Below are 22,015 nucleotides of genomic sequence, written 5' to 3' on the forward strand. Positions count from 1 at the left end.
AATGGCTTGAACCCGGAAGGCGGAGCTTGCAGTGAGCCGAGATTGCGCCACTGCACTCCAGGCTGGGCAGCAGAGCAACACTCCGTCTCAAAACAATAAATAAATAAATAAAAGAAAACTATGAGTGACGACCTCTTGGTGAGTAAGTGGAGCAGTGGTCATAGTCTCTCGAGGCCCCGCACCCTAATCTCTAGGCCCGGTCCGTGGTCGTAGTTCTTCTCTGAGACTCCGCGCCCGAAGCCTCGGTTTCCTCATCTGCCCTGAGATGGGATAATCCCCACAGGTATCTTTCTTCTGGGCTTGGTGGTATGCGCCTATCGTCCCAGCTACTGAGGAGGCGGGAGGATCACTTGAGCTCAGGAGGTCGAGTGTACAATGAGTCAATAATAGCACCACTGCACTGTAGCCTAGGCGACACAGCGAGAGAGACCGTGTCTCAAAAAGGGAGCGGAGGGCGGGGAGGTTGATAGTTCATTTATTGTTCTCGTCTACTCTATTAAAGCAGTTCTAACTTGATTTGTGTTGGTTTGTTTTTATTTTACTAGGTTTTTAGGGAACAGGTGGTGTTTGGTTACATAAACAAGTTATTTAGCGGTGATTTCTGAAATTTTGTTGCACCTATCACCTGAAGAGTGTATAGTGTACCCAATGTGTATTTTTTAATCCCTAAGGCCCCCAATTCTTTCCCTCGTGTCCCCAGAGTCCACTATATTATTCTTGTGGTGGTGGTGGTGGTTGTTTGAGATGGAGTCTCACTCTGTCACCCAGGCTGGAGTGCAGTGGCACAATCTTGGCTCACTGCAACCTCCACCTCCCAGGTTCAAGCGATTCTCCAGCCTCAGTCTCCCCAGTAGCTGGGATTACAGGCACCAGCCTCCACGCCCGGCTAATTTCTTTGTAGCTTAAGTAGAGAAGGGGTTTCACCATGTTGGCCAAGGAGGCGGGGGGTCCCGAACTCCTGACCTCAAGTGATCCACCCACCTTGGCCTGTCAAAGTGCTGGGGTTAACAGGTGAGAGCCACCACATCTGGCCCTTTATATCTTTTTTTTTTTTTTTTTTGAGATGGAGTTTGGCTTTTCTTGCCCAGTCTGGAATGCAGTGGCACAATCTTGGCTCACTGCAACCTCCGCCTCCCAGGTTCAAGCGATTCTCCTGCCTCACCCTCCCAAGCAGCTGGGTTTACAGGTGCGTGCAGGCATGCCTAGCTAATTTTTGTATTTTTAGTAGAGATGGGTTTCATCATGTTAGTCAGGCTGGTCTCAAATGCCTGACCTCCGGTAATCCACCCACCTCGGCCTCCCAAAGTGCTGGGATTTCAGGTGTGCCTGGCCTCAGTATGTCATTCTTTTTTTTTTTGAGACGGAGTCTCGCTCTGTCGCCCAGGCTGGGTGGGGCACAGTGGCCAGATCTCAGCTCACTGCAAGCTCTGCCTCCTGGGTTTACGCCATTCTCCTGCCTCAGCCTCCCGAGTAGCTGGGACTACAGGCACCCGCCACCTCGCCCGGCTAGCTTTTTGTATTTTTTGGTAGAGACAGGGTTTCACCGTATTAGCCAGGATGGTCTCGATCTCCTGACCTCGTGATATCACGCCACTACACTTCAGCTTGGACAACACAGCAGTGGCACGATCTCGGCTCACTGCAACACCTGCCTCCCAGTTCAAGTGATTCTCTTGCCTGAGCCTCCTGAGTAGCTGGGACTACTGGCGCGTGCCACCACACCCAGCTAATTTTGTCATTTTAGTAGAGACAGGGTTTCACCATGTTAGTCACGCTGGTCTTGAACTCCTGACCTCAGGTGATCTGCCTGTCTCAGCCTCCCAAAGTGCTGGGATTACAGGCGTGAGCCACCATGCCCAGCCAGGAATATACATCTTTCCAGTGATTCTAGTACGGTGATTTGCAGGCAACAGCTTGAGAGACACTGGCTAGTTTAGAATTTGGATGGAAAACATTTCCATGGGTTATTCTTGTTAGGCACTTGTTTGTTTGACTTTTAATTTTTTAGAGATGGGGATCAACTAGGTAATATTTTAATCTAATTTTATTCTCTGGGTTTAATGAAAGAGCTCAGGATTGAATCTGGTTTTCTTTTCTCTTTTTTTTTTTTTTTTTTGAGACGGCGTCTCGCTGTATCACCCAGGCTGGAGTGCAGTGGCACTATCAGAGCTCACTATAGCCTCAACCTCCTGGGTTCAAGTTATCCTTCCACCTTAGCCTCCTAAGTAGCTGGGACTACAGGTGCGCGTCTCCTCACCTAACTAATTTTTTGTGTGTGTGGAGATAGGGGGTCTTGCTTTATTGCCCGGGCTAGTCTTGAACTCCTGGTTTCAAGTGATCCTCCTGCCTTGGCCTCCTATATGCTGTGATTCCAGCGTAAGCCACCTTGCCTGGCCAGAAATCGCACATTTTGAATTCTTCAAATGCAAACTTAATAGGTGAAAATAATTCTATTTGTTGATATGAATTGTTTGTTTTGGAAGCCACTATTGCTGAAGATACTTTATTTCACTACAGCATCAATCCTAGTATAATTTTTAAGGAACACATCAGTTTTCCTCTCAGGATTATTATTCCTGGGTTTAAGTTTTCATTTTTCCTTTACTATTTGCCATATTCTTTAAAATTTTGCTAATTTTCAGAAACCAGGAAGCAACCACTTTCCTTCTCATATTCCTAATGAAGTTGAAGAAAATGACAGTGTCTCTAAAGCTTCTTAAGACATCAGGAATTATCCGTAAAACCAGAGAGAGAGTCAGAATCAACTAGGTAATATTTTAATCTAATTTTATTCTGTGGGTTTAATGAAAGAGCTTAAGATTGAATATGGGTTTTCTTTTCTTTCTTTTTTTTTTTTTTTGAGACGGAGTCTTGCTCTGTCGCCCAGGCTGGAGTGCAGTGGCGCTATCTCGGCTCACTGCAAGCTCCGCCTCCCGGGTTCACGCCATTCTCCTGCCTCTGCCTCCCAAGTAGCTGGGACTACAGGTGCCTGCCATCACACCCAGCTAATTTTTTTGTATTTTTAGTAGAGACGAGGTTTCACCGTGTTAGCCAGGATGGTCTCGATCTCCTGATCTCGTGATCCGCCTGCCTTGGCCTCCCAAAGTGCTGGGATTACAGGTGTGAGCCACTGCACCTGGCCAGTCATGGGTTTTCTAAACAGAGGCAATGAAGATTAGAAATGACAGGACCATCCATCTTGAGACAAAGTTGAAACTGCTTTTTAGAAAATGGTACAGCCAGGCCGCACGTGGTGGTTCACGCTTATAAATCCCAGCACTTTGGGAGGCCGAGGCAGGCAGATTGTCTGAACTCAGGAATCCCTGACCAACCTGGGCAACATGTCTCTACTAAAATACAAAAAATTAGCTCGGCGTGGCGGCATGCATCTGTAGTCCCAGCTACTCAGACGCCTGAGTCAGGAGAATTGCTTGAACCTGGGAGGCAGAGGTTGCAGTGAGCCAAGATCACGCCACTGCAATCCAGCCTAGCCGACAGAGTGAGACTCCATCTGAAAAAAAAAAAAGAAAAAGAAAATGGTATAGTCTTTGGTCCTCATTACTACCTGTTAAGTAAAGCATTTCTAATCCTTTTATTAGAAAAAATGTTATATACTATTATTTCTTTTGTGTTTTCTTAAATATCCAGAAAGCAACTATATCAGTGTCAGAGTAATTTCAAAAGAAAATTTATAGAGCCATATAAGATTGTGTTCTGGGAGAACAGATTATTCTAGCTTGCTAAGGTTATGGCAGGTCTTTTTTAGAGCACTTAGTGGCTATCTGCTATCAAAGCTAAGTCTTTTATGTAGGCTTAGAAGATTTGAGTCTGGGCCAGGCGCGGTGGCTCACGCCAATAATCCCAGCACTTTGGGAGGCTGAGGCAGGCGGATCATGAGGTCAGGATGTCGACACCATCCTGGATAATACAGTGAAACCCCGTCTCTACTAAAAATAGAAAAAAAGGCCGGGCGCGGTGGCTCAAGCCTGTAATCCCAGCACTTTGGGAGGCCGAGACGGGCGGATCACGAGGTCAGGAGATCGAGACCATCCTGGCTAACACGGTGAAACCCCGTCTCTACTAAAAACTACAAAAAACTAGCCGGGCGAGGTGGCCGGGCGAGGTGGCGGCGCCTGTAGTCCCAGCTACCCGGGAGGCTGAGGAAGGAGAATGGCGTGAACCCTGGAGGCGGAGCTTGCAGTGAGCTGAGATCCGGCCACAGCACTCCAGCCTGGGTGACAGAGCGAGACTCCGTCTCAAAAAAAAAAAAAGAAAGAAAAAAAAAAAGAAAAAAGAAAAAAAATTAGCCAGGCGTAGTGGCGGGTGCCAGTAGTAACAGCTACTTGGGAGGCTGAGGCAGGAGAATCGCTTGAACCCGGGAGGTGGAGGTTCCAGTAAGCCGAGATCGCGCCACTGCACTCCAGCCTAGGCGACAGAGCAAGTCACCATCTCAAAAAAAAAAAAAAAAAAAGATGTGGCTCTGAAATTGGGTTGAAAATATTTTTATTGGTTTTATCAGGAAGTAACTTGGGTTTTTAGAGAAGGAAAACTGTTGTAGGAGACTGGTGACCAGCTCTTCTTTTTTCTGCGTAGCTGTGGACCAAATAGCTTTCCAAAAGAAGCTCTTTCAGACCCTGAGGAGACACCCTTCCTATCCCAAAGTATGTATTTTTCCCCTGGTATTTTTGCTTGTGCCAGCATAACTCTAGAATTTGGAATTTAAGGACACTGGTATAAAGTTGAGTGGGCTAAAATGATTTTTAACAGCAAATATTAAACTAAAATATTTATTCTTTTTTATTTTTTTAAATCTCCTTAAGATAATAGAAGAATTTGTTAGTGGCCTGGAGTCTTATATTGAGGATGAAGACAGTTTCAGGAACTGCCTCTTGTCTTGTGAGCGTCTGCAGGATGAGGAAGCCAGGTGTGGAGAGGAGGCATGGAATCTTGCTGAAAGTCAGTCTGTTCCGCTAATTGCGTGGGGCTGGGGAGGGAGAGCACAGTTGTTTCAAATTTCATTTTTAGTGTAAGCTCTCTTTTCCTCAAAGTAAACCTAACTTTGAAATTCCTAAGCTTGTGGTTATGAGCCTAACAATCTGTTTTCTAGAGTGTGTTTCACCTGTGTTGACAGAATTTCTTTTTTTTCGTTGTTTGAGATGGAGTCTTGCTCTGTCACCCAGGCTGGAGTGCAGTAGTACAATCCTGGCTCACCGCAAGCTCCGCCTCCCAGGTTCGTGACATTCTTCTGCCTCAGCCTCCCAAGTAGCTGGGATTACAGGGGCCCGCTACTATGCCTGGCTATGTTTTTTTTTTTTTTTTGGTAGAGACGGTGTTTCACCGTGTTAGCCAGGATGGTCTTGATCTCCTGACCTCATGATCCACCCTCATGATCCAAAGTGCTGGGGTTACAGGCATGAGCAACCGCGCCCGTCCCCCAGAATTTCAAATCTCTACCTCTCCCTTGCTAAGAGCCATCTGCTCATTTCTGTATTTCTTGTATAACAGGATAGTTCCTCTTTAAAATTATGTATTTAACCAATTTTATTGAGAAAAGATGATAAAAGCATTAAAACAAGGAAAGCAAAGTGGAAGACAGATGTCTCTTTTTTTACAGTATGGGTGCATGTTATTCTAAGAGTCTCATCAAACTGCTTCTGGGGATTGACATACTACAGGTAGGACTGTCACTTTTTCTGTGAACATTTGATGGATGAGGTTTGTGGTGTATGCTCAAGTCTAAATGGCGGGAATATGGGATAGAGTAGGGTTAATCAGAGAATTGAGGTTTTTTTTTTTTTTTTTTTTTTGAGACGGAGTCTCGCTCTGTCGCCCAGGCTGGAGTGCTGTGGCCGGATCTCAGCTCACTGCAAGCTCCGCCTCCCGGGTTTAGGCCATTCTCCTGCCTCAGCCTCCCGAGTAGCTGGGACTACAGGCGCCTGCCACCTCGCCCGGCTAATTTTTTGTATTTTTAGTAGAGACGGGGTTTCACCGTGTTAGCCAGGATGGTCTCGATCTCCTGACCTCGTGATCCGCCCGTCTCGGCCTCCCAAAGTGCTGGGATTACAGGCTTGAGCCACTGCGCCTGGCCGAGAATTGAGGTTTGTAACAGCTTTAACACAGCTCTGTTGCTGTGATGAGTTTGGTAGGGTAATGTCTGTGTTTTAAAACTATGCTTATTAGCTTGGTTCATCCAGCGGTTGGTCCCATTTATTCCCTCTGCATCTGATTCCTTTTCTTTGTTTTTTTGAGACGGAGTTTCTCTCTTGTTGCCCAAGCTGGAGTGCAGTGGCGCAATCTCGGCTCACCACAACCTCTGCCTCCCAGGTTCAAGCAATTCTCCTGCCTCAGCCTCCTGAGTAGCTGGGATTATAGGCATGCACCACCACGCCCGGCTAATTTTGTATTTTTAGTAGGGACAGGGTTTCTCCATGTTGGTCAGGCTGGTCTCGAACTCCCAGCCTCAGGTGATCTGCCCACCTTGGCCTTCTAAAGTGTTGGCATTACAGGCGTAAGCCACCAGGTCCGGCCTGATTCCTCTTCTTAAATCTTCGTCCTGTGTACTCTGAGCACCTGGTAATCTATCATGTTCATATCTACATCATCTCCCATTTAGCTTTTTAGATGCTTATGTAACTTAATTTTGTCCTTTTTCTCCTTCTCTTTTAATATATTAAGTAGATAATACATTGATATGATTTGAATATCTCAAGTTATTCAAATATATATAGATCAGAAAACTTCCCTCCACACCCCATTCTCCATTTTTCCTCTTCTCTTGTCTCCTACTGTTAATCTTTTCACACTCTTTTCATTGGAAATCTTGAATATAATTTAGGTTTTTTTTTTTTTTGAGACAGAGTCTTGCTCTGTCGCCCACAGTGGCCGGATCTCAGCTCACTGCAAGCTCCACCTCCCGGGTTTACGCCATTCTCCTGCCTCAGCCTCCCGAGTAGCTGGGGCTACAGGCACCCGCCACCTCGCCTGGCTAGCTTTTTGTATTTTTTAGTAGAGATGGGGTTTCACTGTGTTAGCCAGGATGGTCTCGATCTGACCTCGTGATCCGCCCATCTTGGCCTCCCAGAGTGCTGGGATTACAGGCTTGAGCCACCGCTCTGGGCATAATTTAGTTATTTTAAGTCTAAGAGCTCCCTTATTCCTCTGGAGAGCTCCCCTTGCAACCTATTTGATAATCTTTTAAAGTCTGCATTTCATGGGTTAACAGCGTATTTAATAATATTTTGATTATCTGATTATTTTAACTTTGCCTTGATAACCATTTTCAGTTTTTCAGAAGACAGATTAAGTCTTTGTATTCCAGTAGCATATTCTAAAAATGAAGACATACTCATGTGAATATCCTTGTAATAAGATATCAACTTTACCAAAGTGTTTCCTCCAGGAGCTCTAGTTGGAAAGAGAATTATACATTTCTTTTTTCTTTTTTTTTGAGTCAGAGTCTCCTCTGTCACACAGGCTGGAGTGGAGTGGTGTGATCTCAGCTCCCTGCAACCTCTGCCTCCCACAGGTTCAAGCGATTCTCATGCCTCAGCCTCCCAAGTAGCTGGGATTATACATTTCTATTGTGTGTATATATATATATATTTTAGACGGAGTCTCGCTCTGCCGCCCAGGCTGGAGTGCAGTGGCACAATCTTGGCTCACTGAAACCTCTGCTTCCTGGGTTCACACCATTCTCCTGCCTCGGCCTCCAGAGTAGCTGGAACTACAGGCGCCCGCCACTATGCCCGGCTAATTTTTTGTATTTTTAGTAGAGACAGGGTTTCACCGTGTTAACCAGATGGTCTCGATATCCTGACATCATGCTCTGCCCACCTCAGCCTCCCAAAGTGCTGGGATTACAGGCGTGAGCCACCGCACCCTGCCTTGTATTGTGTATTTTCAGATCATCCCCTAACTCCCTATTTTAACCTCCCTTTTTTTTTTTTTTTTTTGAGACGGAGTCTCGCTCTGTCGCCCAGGCTGGAGTGCAGTGGCCGGATCTCAGCTCACTGCAAGCTCCGCCTCCCGGGTTTACGCCATTCTCCTGCCTCAGCCTCCTGAGTAGCTGGGACTACAGGCGCCCGCCACCTCGCCCAGCTAGTTTTTTGTATTTTTTAGTAGAGACGGGGTTTCACCGTGTTAGCCAGGATGGTCTCCGTCTCCTGACCTCGTGGTCCGCCCGTCTCGGCCTCCCAAAGTGCTGGGATTACAGGCTTGAGCCACCGTGCCCGGCCTTAACCTCCCTTTTTTAACCTGCCATTGTCAAAACCTTATTTGAGAAGATGCCAGAATATTTTTTTGAAAACATTCTGGAGTTATTATGGAATGTTCAAAGTATCCTGTTGTACTTAAGTTTCTCTCTGAAAAGTTTACTCTGAAAACTATTGGTTTCTCTAAAAGTCAATTTATCATGATGCTTCTTAAGTGACTACTAAAATTTTACTGGAGTGTCTTTGAAGTTTCATCTGTTAATATGACTTTGTAACAATAAATAGGATTACTGTTAAAAGTAACTGTTGGCCTGCTGTGGTGGCTGACACCTGTAATCCCAACAGTTTGAGAAGCCTAGGCAGGAGGATTGCTTGAGTCCAGGAATTCAAGACCAGCCGGGGCAATGTAGTGAGACCTTTTGTCTATTTAAAAACAGAAAAAAAAAAAAAGTTTTTTAAGTATCTATTGCTTATGCTCAGGGATAATCCCTAGTAGAAGGATACACAATATACTAGTAACAGTAGTTGTTTCCAAAGAGGGTAGCCAGTTGGTTGGAATCAGGTATTCTCTGAATACTTTTCTTTACCTTTTTAATTTTGTAGTGTATGTTGAGACAGAGTCTCACTCTGTCGCCCAGGCTGGAGTGCCATAGTATGATCACGGCTCACTGCGGCATCAACCACCCAGGCTTAAGTGATCCTCACACCTCAGCCCCATGAGTGCCTGGGACTACAGGTGCGTGCCACCCGATCTGGCTAATTTTCATGTTTTTTTGGTAGAGATGGGGTTTTGCCATGTTGTCCAGGCTGGTCTCAAAACTTCTAGGCTCAAGTGATCAACCTGCCTGAGCTTCTCATACTACTGGGATGTGGCCCTACCTGTTTTCTTTAATTACTATGTTACAAAAGAAATGAACAGCCTAATAGAAAAGTAGACAAAGGTCATTTGGTTGTGAACAGACAGTTTACAAAGAAGAAATACAAGAATATAAAATATTTAAAAAGTTCAATTTTGTTAGCAATCAAAGTCACAAATTTAAAACACTATATCAAAATAGTAAATAATAACTATTAAACAGTAAAATAAAGGCATTTTTTCCTACTCTCAAAGGGTCTCCTTGTTGATTGTAGTGAATAGGCATGCTCGTGCATTGCTAGTGAGCATATAAATTAGTTCAGGCATTGAGTCTGAAGAGCAATAGATTGTATGTGTCAAAAACCTTAGATTTTGCATACCCTTTAATCCTAATGTCATGTCTCCTAATTTATCCTAAGATAATAACTGTGAATGAAAATGAAATAACATTAGTTTAGTGCTTGCTTTGGCAGCATATATACTAAGATTGGAACAATACAGAGATTAGCATGGCCACTTTGCAAGGGTGACACGCAAATTTGTGAAGTGTTCCATGTATTGAAAAAAATTGGCCGGGCGCGGTGACTTACGCCTATAATCCCAGCACTTTGGGAGGCCGAGGTAGGTGGATCATGAGGTCAGGAGACCGAGACCATCCTGGCTAACACGGTGAAGCCCCAACTCTACTAAAAATACGAAAAATTATCCAGGTGTGGTGGCAGGCGCCTGTAGTCCTAGCTACTCCTGGAGGCTGAGGCAGGAGAATGGCGTGAACCCGGGAGGCAGAACTTGTAGTGACCCGAGATTGTGCCACTGCACTCTAGCCTGGGTGACAATGAGAGACTCCATTTCAAAAAAAAAGAAAAAGATTACTGTTTAAAATAAAGAAATGTAAATAATTGAGATTTTCAAAAAGGAATATTATATGCACATTAATAACTGTAAAAAGAAGTAGTTAGTATCATACATTTATTGAAAAAAACAAACCCAGGTTACACACAGCATTTATATTAGGTTGGTGCAAAAGTAATTGCGGTTTTTGCAATAAATAGTGCAGTTCAGTATTTTGTTAAAAAAAGAAGATACAGGCCGGGCACGGTGGCTCAAGCCTGTAATCCCAGCACTTTGGGAGGCCGAGACGGGCGGATCACGAGGTCAGGAGATCGAGACCATCCTGGCTAACCCGGTGAAACCCCATCTCTACTAAATATAAAAAACTAGCGGGGCGAGGTGGCGGGCGCCTGTAGTCCCAGCTACTCGGGAGGCTGAGGCAGGAGAATGGCGTAAACCCGGGAGGCGGAGCTTGCAGTGAGTGAGCTGAGATCCGGCCACTGCACTCCAGCCTGGGCGACAGAGCGAGACTCCGTCTCAAAAAATAAAATAAAATAAAATAAAGTTAAAAAAAAAAAAAGAAGATACAAACATATACATATGCATATTAATAGTGCACATTTCTGGAATGACAGGATTAGTCATTTTTATGTTCCCTTTTTAAATTTTTTTCAGAGTCCTGTGTACAGTAATAATAAATTTGAAGGTTTGTTTATTTATTTATTTTGAGAAAGAGTCTTACTCTGTTGCCCAGGCTGGAGTGCAATGGCGCGATCTTGGCCCACTGCAACCTCCGCCTCCTAGATTCAAGCAATTCTCCTGCCTCAGCTCCACGAGTACCTGGGATTACAGTGTTCACCACCACGTTTGTCACCCAGGCAGGAGTGCAGTGGTGCAGTCTCAGCTTTCCAGCCTCCTGGAACAAGTGTTAGTCAGTCATTGCCTTGGGAGAAATCTTGTGTAATGAGTATTTCATTTTGAAACCATAGTGAATCACATTTGATATCTCTCTCTCTCTCTCTTTTTTTTTTTAATTTTTCTCAATGAGTTTCAGATGCTATTCTGTGATAGATTCACAGATCTGTTTTTAAGCAGTAAGTTTTGAGTGGAAATTTTCTATATTGTCTGAATCATACCTGCTTCCCATAGGAATAATACTTTTTATGCCTTACTGTAGCCAGTTGAGAATTTTGGCTCTGAATGTAAGATAATAGCTCTGTTTCACATTTATTACCTGTCTGTTTTCGATGAAGCTGTGGTATTGACAACTAAAAGATTCTAATTTGGGGAAAAATCTAAAATTTTTTTTCCCCTAAATTATAAGTGGGAAAATGGAGTAAGAGAAGTGATTTTTTTCTAATGTTACCTAACAGTTCAGTACAAAGTTGAGGTAGTGACATTAAAACTTAATAAGTTTTTGTGCTTTTAATTTTTAGGTTTGCCAGTTGGTGATGGATAAGTTGTCATCTATTAGATTGGAGGATTTACCTGTGATAATAAAGTTCATTCTTCATTCCGTAACAGCCATGGATGCACTTGAGGTATGCTCTTATATCCCGTCACACCTAGATAAAGCAACTTAAGTTAATAAGTGCCAATTGCTCTTCTCTGTCCCCAGACTGAGAATACTAACTAATCCGGATAGCATTCAGAGGAGAGAATGGAGCTATTCAACATTCATTGATCTACATAAGCTGCTCTGAGTTACATTTACTCTTTCTGTGTAGTACCTCACAGAATTCTGAAATTTTGGGTATGACGTTCTATGACATTGCATTAACTATTCTCCCAACTCTATTTTTCAAAATGTCCAACATTTAAAATTTTTTCTTCCTCAGTCTTTCACAAGATTGTCATGGTTGAGAAACTGGAGTGTGCCTACCCACTATGAATAAGCAGAAAACCATAGTTAATATTTATTTTCTGCAGGTAATTTCTGAGCTTCGGGAGAAGTTGGATCTGCAACATTGTGTTTTGCCATGACGGTTACAGGCTTCCCAAGTAAAATAGAAAAGTAAAGGACAAGCAAGGTAAAGAGCTCATGGATAATTGCCACCCTTTTCCTCACATAGGGTGTCACAGTTTTCTGACATCCCACAGTCAGAATTGGAGCTTAATACTTACAACTACAAATAATGGTACTATTATGATATTTACATCTAGTGTTTCAAACTACATATATGTATGTGATTATGTATGTGTTTATATGTTTTCTTAGCCATTCAGATCAATCCCAGACAGACTACAGTGCAAGTTTATTAGCCATCTTATACATGAGGTTGTCATTTGCTCCAGGGTACATGGCTACGAAGCAGGAAATGAGATCTTGTAAGTTCTTTTCTGGTAGGTAGAAGACTAATTTTTTCCTCTCTGCTACTTGTAATTCCTCAGGAAATCAAGAAAGCAGCGGTCAGAGCTGCATTATTCTCCTTTTTGATGTAATAAAGTCAACTATTAGATATGAGAAAACCATTTCAGAAGCCTGTGATAAGGTGAGATCTTTGGAACTTTGATTATCAAGGAGAAAATGAGTGGCAATTAGTGACAGATGTATAACTGAGGTAGATTGAAATAAAAATCTCAAAAGTCATTCGAGTGGAAATGATAGCTGATGGCTGCCATATGGACACATTGGCTCTTAGATGAGATAACAGGGCATGCTGAGTAAGGTGAAACGTGTTTTGCTGATATGTGGTAATGTTTTTGTGACTCTTGTTTTTTTCAGGCAATTGAAGACACGGCCTCAGTGTCTGAACACAAGGTGATACTCAGGTACTATGCATTTTAAGTATTGCAGACTTGAGGCCGGATGCGGTGGCTCACGCCTGTAATCCCAGCATTTTGGGAGGTCAAGGCGGGCAGATAACGAGGTCAGGAGATCAAGGTCATCCTGGCGAACACGGTGAAACCCAGTCTCTACTAAAAATACAAAAAAATTAGCTGGGCATAGTGGCAGGTGCCTGTAGTCCCAGCTACTCAGGAGGCTGAGGCAGGAGAATGGCGTGAACCTGGTGAGCTTACAGTGAGCGGAGATTGTGCCACCACACTCCAGCCTGGATGACAGAGCGAGACTCTGTCTTAAAAAAAAAAAAAAAGTATTGCAGACTTAAAAGTAATGATGTTGGCTAGCTTGCCTTCCCGCTTTCTTTCTCCTCCGTCCAGTCACTCTTTTTTCTCTTCTCTAGTTGCTCTAATAAACATTAGCTGTTTGGGGAAGGTAATATGAGGTGTTGACTGGCCAGATGGCCTGCCCCTATTCACTCTGGCTATAAAATAAGCCTACAGTATCCATAAACGAAAATACAGTGTAACCAAGCACATCAAGATGCAGTCAAAGAAGCCAAGTCCCCACTGATGAGATGAAGAAAATAACCAGCTGAGTCTCAGGTCCCTGTATCTGCCTAATTGCCCTTCCTTCCACCCAGCACCACTGTCAAGATAATGGCATTCCATGTTTTACTTTACTTTGCCCATGTAGACCTGACTGGAGTAAATCAGTCTGACCACTGTCAAGGCAATGGTACTGGATCTTATGTCTCTATTAATTCTAGAACTACCTTCTATCAAAAAGCCAGATGATTGGCTGGGCATAGTGGCTCACACCTATAATCTCAGCACTTTGGGAGGCTGAGGCAGGCGGGTTTGAGACCAGCCTGACCAATGTAGCGAAACCCCGTCTCTACTAAAAATATTAAAAAAAAAAAAATTAGCCTGGCCTGGTGGCATGTACCACTGCACTCCAGCCTGAGTGACAGTGCAAGACTCCATCTCAAAAAAAAAAAGCCAGATGATTGAGTTCCTTAGGTGCTGATTGGTTGCCTTAAAGATTTTTCTTTGGTTGGAATCTGTTTTGTGGAGTTTTTGTTGTGTTAGCCAATTTTTGGATGACTATCTTAAAAGCTTTCATTATGTTGAATAAAGCAATGAAAAAATTGACAACTTTTTGTGGTGAAAAATATCAAAGTACTCCAAAACACTGTTTTTGGTTTTGGATAAACATAAATTTACCACCTTGGCTGCCTGCATTCCTATTTTTACATAGTTGTAATCATTTTATAAATATAATTTGTATTCTTTTTTCTCTTAACATTTTTTCTCCTATTATAAATATTTCATGTGCTTCTGCATTGTCTTCATTGTTATCTTTAATGACTGTATTTTGGTCTAATGACTCTCAATTTTGGTGTCCTAAGAAGTGGGGCATTCAGTTAAGAGAAGTAGTAAAATTTGTTTTGTTTTTTCTTTTTTGTTCTGCTTGCCTTTTTAACTTTTTTGTTTTGTTTTGTTTTTTCTTTTTTGTTTTTTTTTTTTTTCTGGAAGCATAGACTCAAGTTGCCCTGAATACATTCCCAGTGTTTTCTCTCTCTCTCTCTTTTTTTTAAGAGGCCAGGTCTTGCTCTGTCACCCAAGCTGGAGTGCAGTGACAGCATCATACCTCATTGCAGCCTCAAACTCCTGGGTGCAAGCGATCCTCCCACCTCAATCTTTGGAGTAGCTGGGACTACAGGAAGCACCACCAGGCCTGGCTAATTCTGTTAGGTAGTTATTTTGAGATAGAGTTTCGCTCTTTTGCCCAGGCTGGAGTGAAGTGCAACAATCTCTGTTCACTGCAACATCTGCCCCCTGGGTTGAAGCAATTATCCTGCCTCAGCCTCCCTAGTAGCTGGGATTATAGGTGCCCGCCACCACGCCTGGCTAATCTTTGTATTTTTAGTAGAGACGGGATTTCACCTTGTTGGCTAGGCTGGTCTCAAACCCCTGACCTCAGGTGATCCACCCGCCTCAGCCTCCCAAAGTGCTAGGATTACGGCCAATTATTTTATTTTTTTTATAGAGATGAGGTCTTGCTGTGTTGCCCAGGCTGGTCTCAAATTTTCAGCTTCAAGTGATCCTCCTGCTTGGGCCTCCCAAAGTGTTGGGATTATAGGCATCAGCCACTGCACCCAGCCCTCATATTTTTCTATTTTAAACTTAGGTAAACAAGCTGATTGTGGAGAAAAACCCACAAGGAATCTACAGATGTAAAAAATACAGTTTTTCTCCACTCTCTGTCCCATTCCTCAGGGATAATCATCCTTCCAAATTTTTTCTCTTCATATACAAGCTGTAATTGTGTGCAAGTACTGGTATGCTCTTATGCCTACACATATGCGTGTTTATATAATGTTTTTACAAAAACAGAATCTTAACTGTGATTATGCGTTATTGTTGTTGTTTAAAGAGACAGGGTCTCACTCTGTCACCAGGCTGGAGTACCAGTGGCTGAAGTACCAGTGGCTGGAGTACCAGTGGCATAATCATAGCTCACTGTTGCCTCCACCTCCTGGGCTCAAGTGAGCCTCCCTCCTCAGCCTTCCAAAGCAGTGGGATTATAGGCATGAACCACCATGCCCAGCCTGATTATCCTTTTGCAGGTTGCTGTTTTTTCCACTTCATATCAGGAATGTCTTTCCTGTGTCAAAAAATATAGTATGTCTCAGCAGTCCCTAACCTTTTTGGCACCAGGGACTGGTTTCATGGAAGACAGTTTTTCCTCAGACAGTGTCGGGGTATGATTTCAGGATGAAACGGTTCAGCCTTAATAGGCACTATGTAGATTCTCATAAGGAATGTGCAGCCTGGATCTTGTGCACATGCAGTTCACAATAGGGTTCACACTCCCATGAGAATCTAATGCAGCTGCTAATCTGACGGGACACAGGTCTCAGGTGGTAATGCCCACTTGACTGCCCCTCACCTCCTGCTGTGCAGCTTGGTTCCTAGCAGACCACGGACTCCATGGTCCAGGGGTTAGGGACCCCTGGTCTAGCTTATTCTTTTTAAAAACTATTTTAATTAAAAAAAATTTTTAGACAGAATCTCGCTGTGTCACCCAGGCTGGAGTGCAGTGGCATGATCTAGGCTTACTGCAACCTCTGCCTCCTGGGTTCAAATGATTCACCTGCCTCAGCCTCCTGAGTAGCTGGAATTACAGGCACTTGCCACCATGACTGGCCAATTTCTTTTTCTATTTTTAGTAGAAATGGGGTTTCACCATGTTGGCCAGGCTGGTCTCGAACTCCTGACCTCACGTGATAGGCGCACCTTGGCCTCCCAAAGTGCTGGGATTACAGGCGTGAGCCACCAGAATAAACCAGCCTGGCTTATTCTTTCGATGACTGTAATATTCCAAAATTTAAAATTACTCCATCATAATTTATTGGACCTTTCCCGTATTGGTGGGTATTTATAGTCTTTCCAACTTTTCACAAAGTAATTTTCCTAGTAATAGTGAAAATACATACTGGAGTTGGTAAGTGATTGAATCTTTCCTTTAATGAATGTCAAGATATTCAAAGTTACTTCTGTAGTAGAATCACTTTAATGTATATTGCAATGTATTAAGAGATACCAGTGGTTAATAATTGTGGCACTTTCTTTCTCTGAAAATTATTTCTGGGTTTTGTGAAAAGTGTAGATACTCCCAGGGGAGTGTGTGGAACAAATGAGCATCATCCATTCTGTGTTTTAATGGGGAAAAGCTGCTGTTTCATTGTAGCAAATGTACTGATTTGCTGTTTTTCTATTATTACATATTTATTGACAATAGGTTTTTGACCTGATGATGCTTTTCATCATCTATAGCACCAGTGCTCAAAGAAGTACATTGAAAGGTGCTAAGAAATAAGATTCGATCAGGCTGCATTCAAGAACAACTGCTCCAGAGTACATTCTCTGTCCATTAATTAGTGTCAGAGACTATTGATCTTTAATCTAAAATGGAAAGCTTTACAGCTCCCATGTAAAATTTCATCTTATTTCAGTCCATTGTTCAAACCCATAGAAATTTTTGAATTTTTGCATTAATCGTTTTGTCTATCTCAATGCATTTTGCAGCTATGACAGACTAGCCTTTCATATCCTATTCTAAGTAGCTTATAAAAACCTTGAGGGGAAAGGCCGGGTACGGTGGCTTATGCCTGTAATCCTAGCACTTCGGGAGGCCGAGGCAGGTGAATTACGAGGTCAGGAGTTCGAGAGCATGACCTTGAACATGGTAAAACCCCGTCTCTACTAAAAAAATACAAAAAATTAGCTGGGCATGGTGTTGGGCACCTGTAATCCCAGCTACTTCAGAGGCTGAGGCAGGAGAATCTCTTGAACCCAGGAGGCGGAGGTTGCAGTGAGCTGAGATCTGCCAGTGTACTCCAGCCTGAGCGACGGAGCAAGACTCCGTCTCAAAAAGAAATCCTTGAGGGGAATAGGACCCGCCTGTAGAAACTAGTAGAAACGTAAATATGAACTTATTTGAACTATCACTCTTTGGCTATTCAAAACTGTGGACTTTAGGTGATAATTCCTCTGGAAATGTAAATTATTCAAACTGGAATTTTATAAGCTGGGAATAGTGTTTTGCCTGAATGTTCAATATATTAACAGTATAGAACTTAGAATACTGGATAGGCCAGTAGTTTGGGGTTTGGGTCAGAAGCTAATGAGAATACCTCGTTGGATCTTAAATTTTATATTTAGGAATGGATTTAATGTTTGTATTATTTCATCTTGCAATTCTTTCTGTGTTTATTTCTGCCAATTATATATGTTTTGGGCTGTAATTTTCTAGATGCAGAAACCATATGTAATTTTTCATTGCATTTTCCCCAATAAAGCATTATACCCAGCTGAGTACTAAATGTGAGATTTTTAAAAACTATGGTATCAATAAGGAAGCTATGTTTATTAACTGGTTATTTACTGTGGGTCCATTAATGTCTGTGTATATTGTGTTATTGGTAGAGCATGATCACGTCTCTTCTTGATCTTCTTTTTAAAAAATCAGTTTAGGCCGGGCGTGGTGGCTCAAGCCTGTAATCCCAGCACTTTGGGAGGCCGAGATGGGCGGATCACGAGGTCGGGAGATCGAGACCACCCTGGCTAACCCGGTGAAACCCCGTCTCTACTAAAACATACAAAAAACTAGCCAGGCAAGGTGGCGGGCGCCTGTAGTCCCAGCTACTCGGGAGGCTGAGACAGGAGAATGGCATGAACCCAGGAGGCGGAGCTTGCAGTGAGCGGAGACCGCGCCACTGCATTCCAGCCTGGGCGACAGAGCGAGACTCCATCTCAAAAAAAAAAAAAAAATCAGTTTTGTTAGCATTGAACCTTATAGACCAACTTCAAATTATAACCAAGGTGGAACATCCCTGGGGGGTAGTGTGATTGCGTGAGGAAACTGGGATTTAGAAGATCTGGCCTCCAATGCCAAATTGAGCAGATAGGAACATACTATTTGGCTTATAATTTAACTTCTTTGAGCTTACAGGACAATTATTATCCAAATGTGGAATCCCATTGATGCTGAGAGAAAACTCAGAATGGTGAAGGATTATTCTGTGTAAAAAATATTAAGATTTCTTAAGTTAAAATGAGAGTTGGGGAGGAGAAGTCTGACATTCCAAAAGGATAAGCAACTCTTAGCTTGTGTACTGTTTCCTACAGCTTCTTTTCTCTCTCTACTCTTCCCCACTCAGGGTTCTTAAGGGTATGTGTTCATCCATTCTGTCTCTGGCTCAGAGTTTGCTTCACTCTCTAGACCAGAGTATAATTTCATTTGGCAGTCTCCTATACAAATATGCATTTAAGTTTTTTGACACCTACTGCCAGCAGGTATGTTGAAACATTTATTTTGGCAAGGAGGGAACAGGGGAAGGAAGAATCATCTGATGCTTATTTTTTGTTGGTTGGAACTTACTGAAGGGGAAAGAACTCTGAACTGGGTCTCAGGAAAAGTCAATTCTAGTCCCAGCCTTGACGAAATGAAGAGAGCTCAGACTGGTGGATCTAACTCCGTGTTCTGAGCTCTAAAATTCTCTGTCTGAAATTAAGATCCAGATCTAGTCTATTTCAAAACATGAGACACTTTTTTTTTTTTTTTTTTGAGACGGAGTCTCGCTCTGTCGCCCAGGCTGGAGTGCAATGGCCGGATCTCAGCTCACTACAAGCTCCGCCTCCCGGGTTTACACCATTCTCCTGCCTCAGCCTCCCGAGTATCTGGGACTACAGGCGCCTGCCACCTCACCTGGCTAGTTTTTTGTATTTTTTACTAGAGACGGGGTTTCACCGTGTTAGCCAGGATGGTCTCGATCTCCTGACCTCGTGATCCACCGGTCTCGGCCTCCCAAAGTGTTGGGATTACAGGCTTGAGCCACCGCGCCCGGCCTCCGAGACACTTTTTTTTTTTTCAAGACCGAGTTTCGTTCTTGTTGCCCAGGCTGCAGTACAGTGGCGCAATCTCCGCTGACTGCAACCTCTGACTCCCGGATTCAAGCGATTCTCCTGTCTCAGCCTCCTGAGTGGCTGGGATTACAGACACACACCACTACACCCAGCTAATTTTTCGTATTTTTAGTAGAGACTGGGTTTCACCATGTTGGCCAGGCTAGTCTCGAACTCCTGACCTCAGGTGATCCACTTGCCTCAGCCTCCCAAAGTGCTGGGATTGCAGGCGTGAGCCATCATGCCCAGCTGAGACACATTTTAATAGCATATCCAGAGAGAGAGGACTGTATTTGTGGAAAATGTTTATGAAAACAAGAATGGTGTCTTATTTTGTGTTTTTACATATATTCTTCCTATTATTAACAATGTTAAAACACATCTGAATGGAACTTTTAAAATGAAGATTTGTAAAAAATTTTAAACATTTAAAATAGAGCAGTAGTTGCAGCTGATATGAGGTAGCTGTTGCAATTGAGAATATAATTCTGTTATGACTATTACACAGTGACGGTATAAAGGGAGAATGGCATCCAAAACATTTTTGAACCCTCTTAATGTCTTAGAGACACTATCATGATCCATGTTTGCTTGGAAACATGCAAGTCTAGCCTGTACTATATAGAGAAAACCTTAAAAGCTTTTACCTCCTTGAGTGCCATCATTTTGAGAAATTTCAACTGATCTTGTACAACCTCAACTTAAAGGGTAAAATTTAACTCATGTGGGAAGAAGAAAGAGGAAAACTACGCCAAGGAGCAAAATCAGGAGGGCTTAGGTAGTGCTCACTGATAAAATATGGGAAATAGGTCAAGACGGGATGCTAAAGTTACACTGTCATATTGCTAAATCTCCTGAAGCCAACATTAATGAAAACTAGATGATAGATGATGGGATTGGGTTGATTGTGATTTTAACAAAGTAGAGATTGGAGAGGCCTCAGGGGTAAATTCCCTTAGAATGACCATCCAGTGCCAAACAGAATGAAGCCAGCAGTCACATCCAGGTAAGAGGCAATATGTTGAGAATGATTCTTTTTTTTGAGACGGAGTCTAGCTCTGTCGCCCAGACTGGAGTGCAGTTGGCACAGTCTCAGTTCAGTGCAACCTCTGCTTCTCGAGTTCAAGTGATTCTCCTACCTCAGCCTCCCAAGTACCTGGGACTACAGGCACATGCTACCACACCTGGCTAATTTTTGTATTTTTAATATTTGGTGTTTTTAAACCCCTATTTGAAATTTGCTGAAAAAAAAAACAAGCAAATGATAGATTTGCTAGTGTGTAGTAGTGGAAATGGCATACATAGCCATAGTTCCAGCATTTTTTTATTCTTATCACAAACATTAAGTGCCTATTCTGTGCCAGGCACTGATATATTAGATCATCTGCCCTCAAAAAGCGTTGTCTATTAGGGAAGAGATGGGTCTGTGATCAGATAACCATGAAACTGTTCAGGTTCTGAGTGCAGTGTTGCCTTGTTTCCTAAGAAACATCTCCATCTAATGTGAACTTCACGTGGGCTTGCTTTCGTTTGTGGACACCATTCACTGAAAAAGCCAGGCTCGGCCGGGCGCGGTGGCTCAAGCCTGTAATCCCAGCACTTTGGGAGGCCGAGACGGGTGGATCACGAGGTCAGGAGATCGAGACCATCCTGGCTAACACGGTGAAACCCCGTCTCTACTAAAAATACAAAAACTAGCTGGGCGAGGTGGCGGGCGCCTGTAGTCCCAGCTACTCGGGAGGCTGAGGCAGGAGAATGGCGTAAACCCGGGAGGCGGAGCTTGCAGTGAGCTGAGATCCGGCCACTGCACTCCAGTCCGGGAGACAGAGCGAGACTCCGCCTCAAAAAAAAAAAAAAAAAGAAAAAAGAAAAAAAAAAAGAAAAAGCCAGGCTGTAATCCCAGCACTTTGGGAGGCCAAGGCAGGCGAATCACATGTGTCCAGGAGTCTGAGACCAGCCTGGGCACCATGGTGAAACCCCATTTCTACAAAAACATACAGAAATTAGCCAGGTGTGGTGGCACACACCTGTAATCCTAGCTACTCAGGAGGCTGAGGCAGGAGGATCCATTGAGACCAGGGAATTGAGGCTCCAGTGAGCCATGATTGTGCCAGTGCATTCCAGCCTGGGCAACAGAGTGAGGCTCTATCTCCAAAATAAATAAATAAATAAAATAAAACGAAAGGAAGAGATTAGATTGGAATCATAACTTGTAACTCGTTTGTATCATTAGTGCTACCTTATGGCAGTAATTCATACTGGACTGTGACTTTGAACAACCAGCATGTTTTATCTTTTTTTCCCCTTTTCTTGGATCCCCAGTCAGCACATTTTTTTAACTAAAAAAAAATTTTTGGACTAGATAATATACATACGTCGTACAAAATTCAAAATGTATAGAAGGATATCCAGTGAAAAATAACTCTCACTTCTCAGTCCTGTAGGCACCTGGTTTGTCTCCCATAGGGACAATCACTTTAAAACCTTCTGACATGTTGAGAATTTACAAATTTGTATTACCTATAGTTTCCTTTCCCCTCTTGTTCTATATCATACCTTTTGCATTTAGCAGTTTATTTTGGAGACTGCTTCAAATCAGTAATATAAAGCTACTTCATTATTTTATTTTTGAATTTTGATAATATATCTATAACATAAAATATACCATTTAAAGTGTTTTTAAGGGTACAATTTGTAGCATTAAGTATATTCACAATGTATACAACCATTACCACTATGCACTTCTAGAACTTTCTAATCATCCCAAACAAACTTTGCACCCATTAGGCAATAATTTGCCATCTTCCTCTCCCCACCCCCTAATAATCACTAATCACATTCTGTCTATGGATTTGTTCATTCT

The 22,015-nt window shown here is 43.0% G+C and overlaps 1 long non-coding RNA gene and 1 other non-coding gene across 4 annotated transcripts; both read left to right on the forward strand.

Annotated features, from left to right (window-relative positions):
• Window positions 1-90: 90 nt before the first annotated feature.
• LOC117083236 lies at window positions 91-12,795 on the forward strand. Of its 3 annotated transcripts, none has more exons than XR_004437008.1 (8): window positions 91-138; window positions 2,643-2,769; window positions 4,594-4,661; window positions 5,615-5,675; window positions 11,334-11,438; window positions 11,827-11,927; window positions 12,116-12,389; window positions 12,623-12,795. It is a non-coding gene; the product is annotated as an uncharacterized LOC117083236 (long non-coding RNA). The 3 variants fall into 3 exon arrangements; XR_004437007.1 differs by having other exon boundaries at window positions 12,289-12,389; XR_004437009.1 differs by lacking the exons at window positions 91-138; window positions 2,643-2,769; window positions 4,594-4,661; window positions 5,615-5,675 and adding an exon at window positions 6,453-6,573 and having other exon boundaries at window positions 12,289-12,389.
• LOC117084607 lies at window positions 9,524-9,627 on the forward strand. Its single transcript, XR_004437537.1, has one exon. It is a non-coding gene; the product is annotated as a U6 spliceosomal RNA (small nuclear RNA).
• Window positions 12,796-22,015: the final 9,220 nt, after the last annotated feature.

This window comes from Trachypithecus francoisi, unplaced genomic scaffold (genome assembly GCF_009764315.1).
Source record: "Trachypithecus francoisi isolate TF-2019V2 unplaced genomic scaffold, Tfra_2.0 Lachesis_group0, whole genome shotgun sequence".
NCBI classification, from domain to species: domain Eukaryota; kingdom Metazoa; phylum Chordata; class Mammalia; order Primates; family Cercopithecidae; genus Trachypithecus; species Trachypithecus francoisi.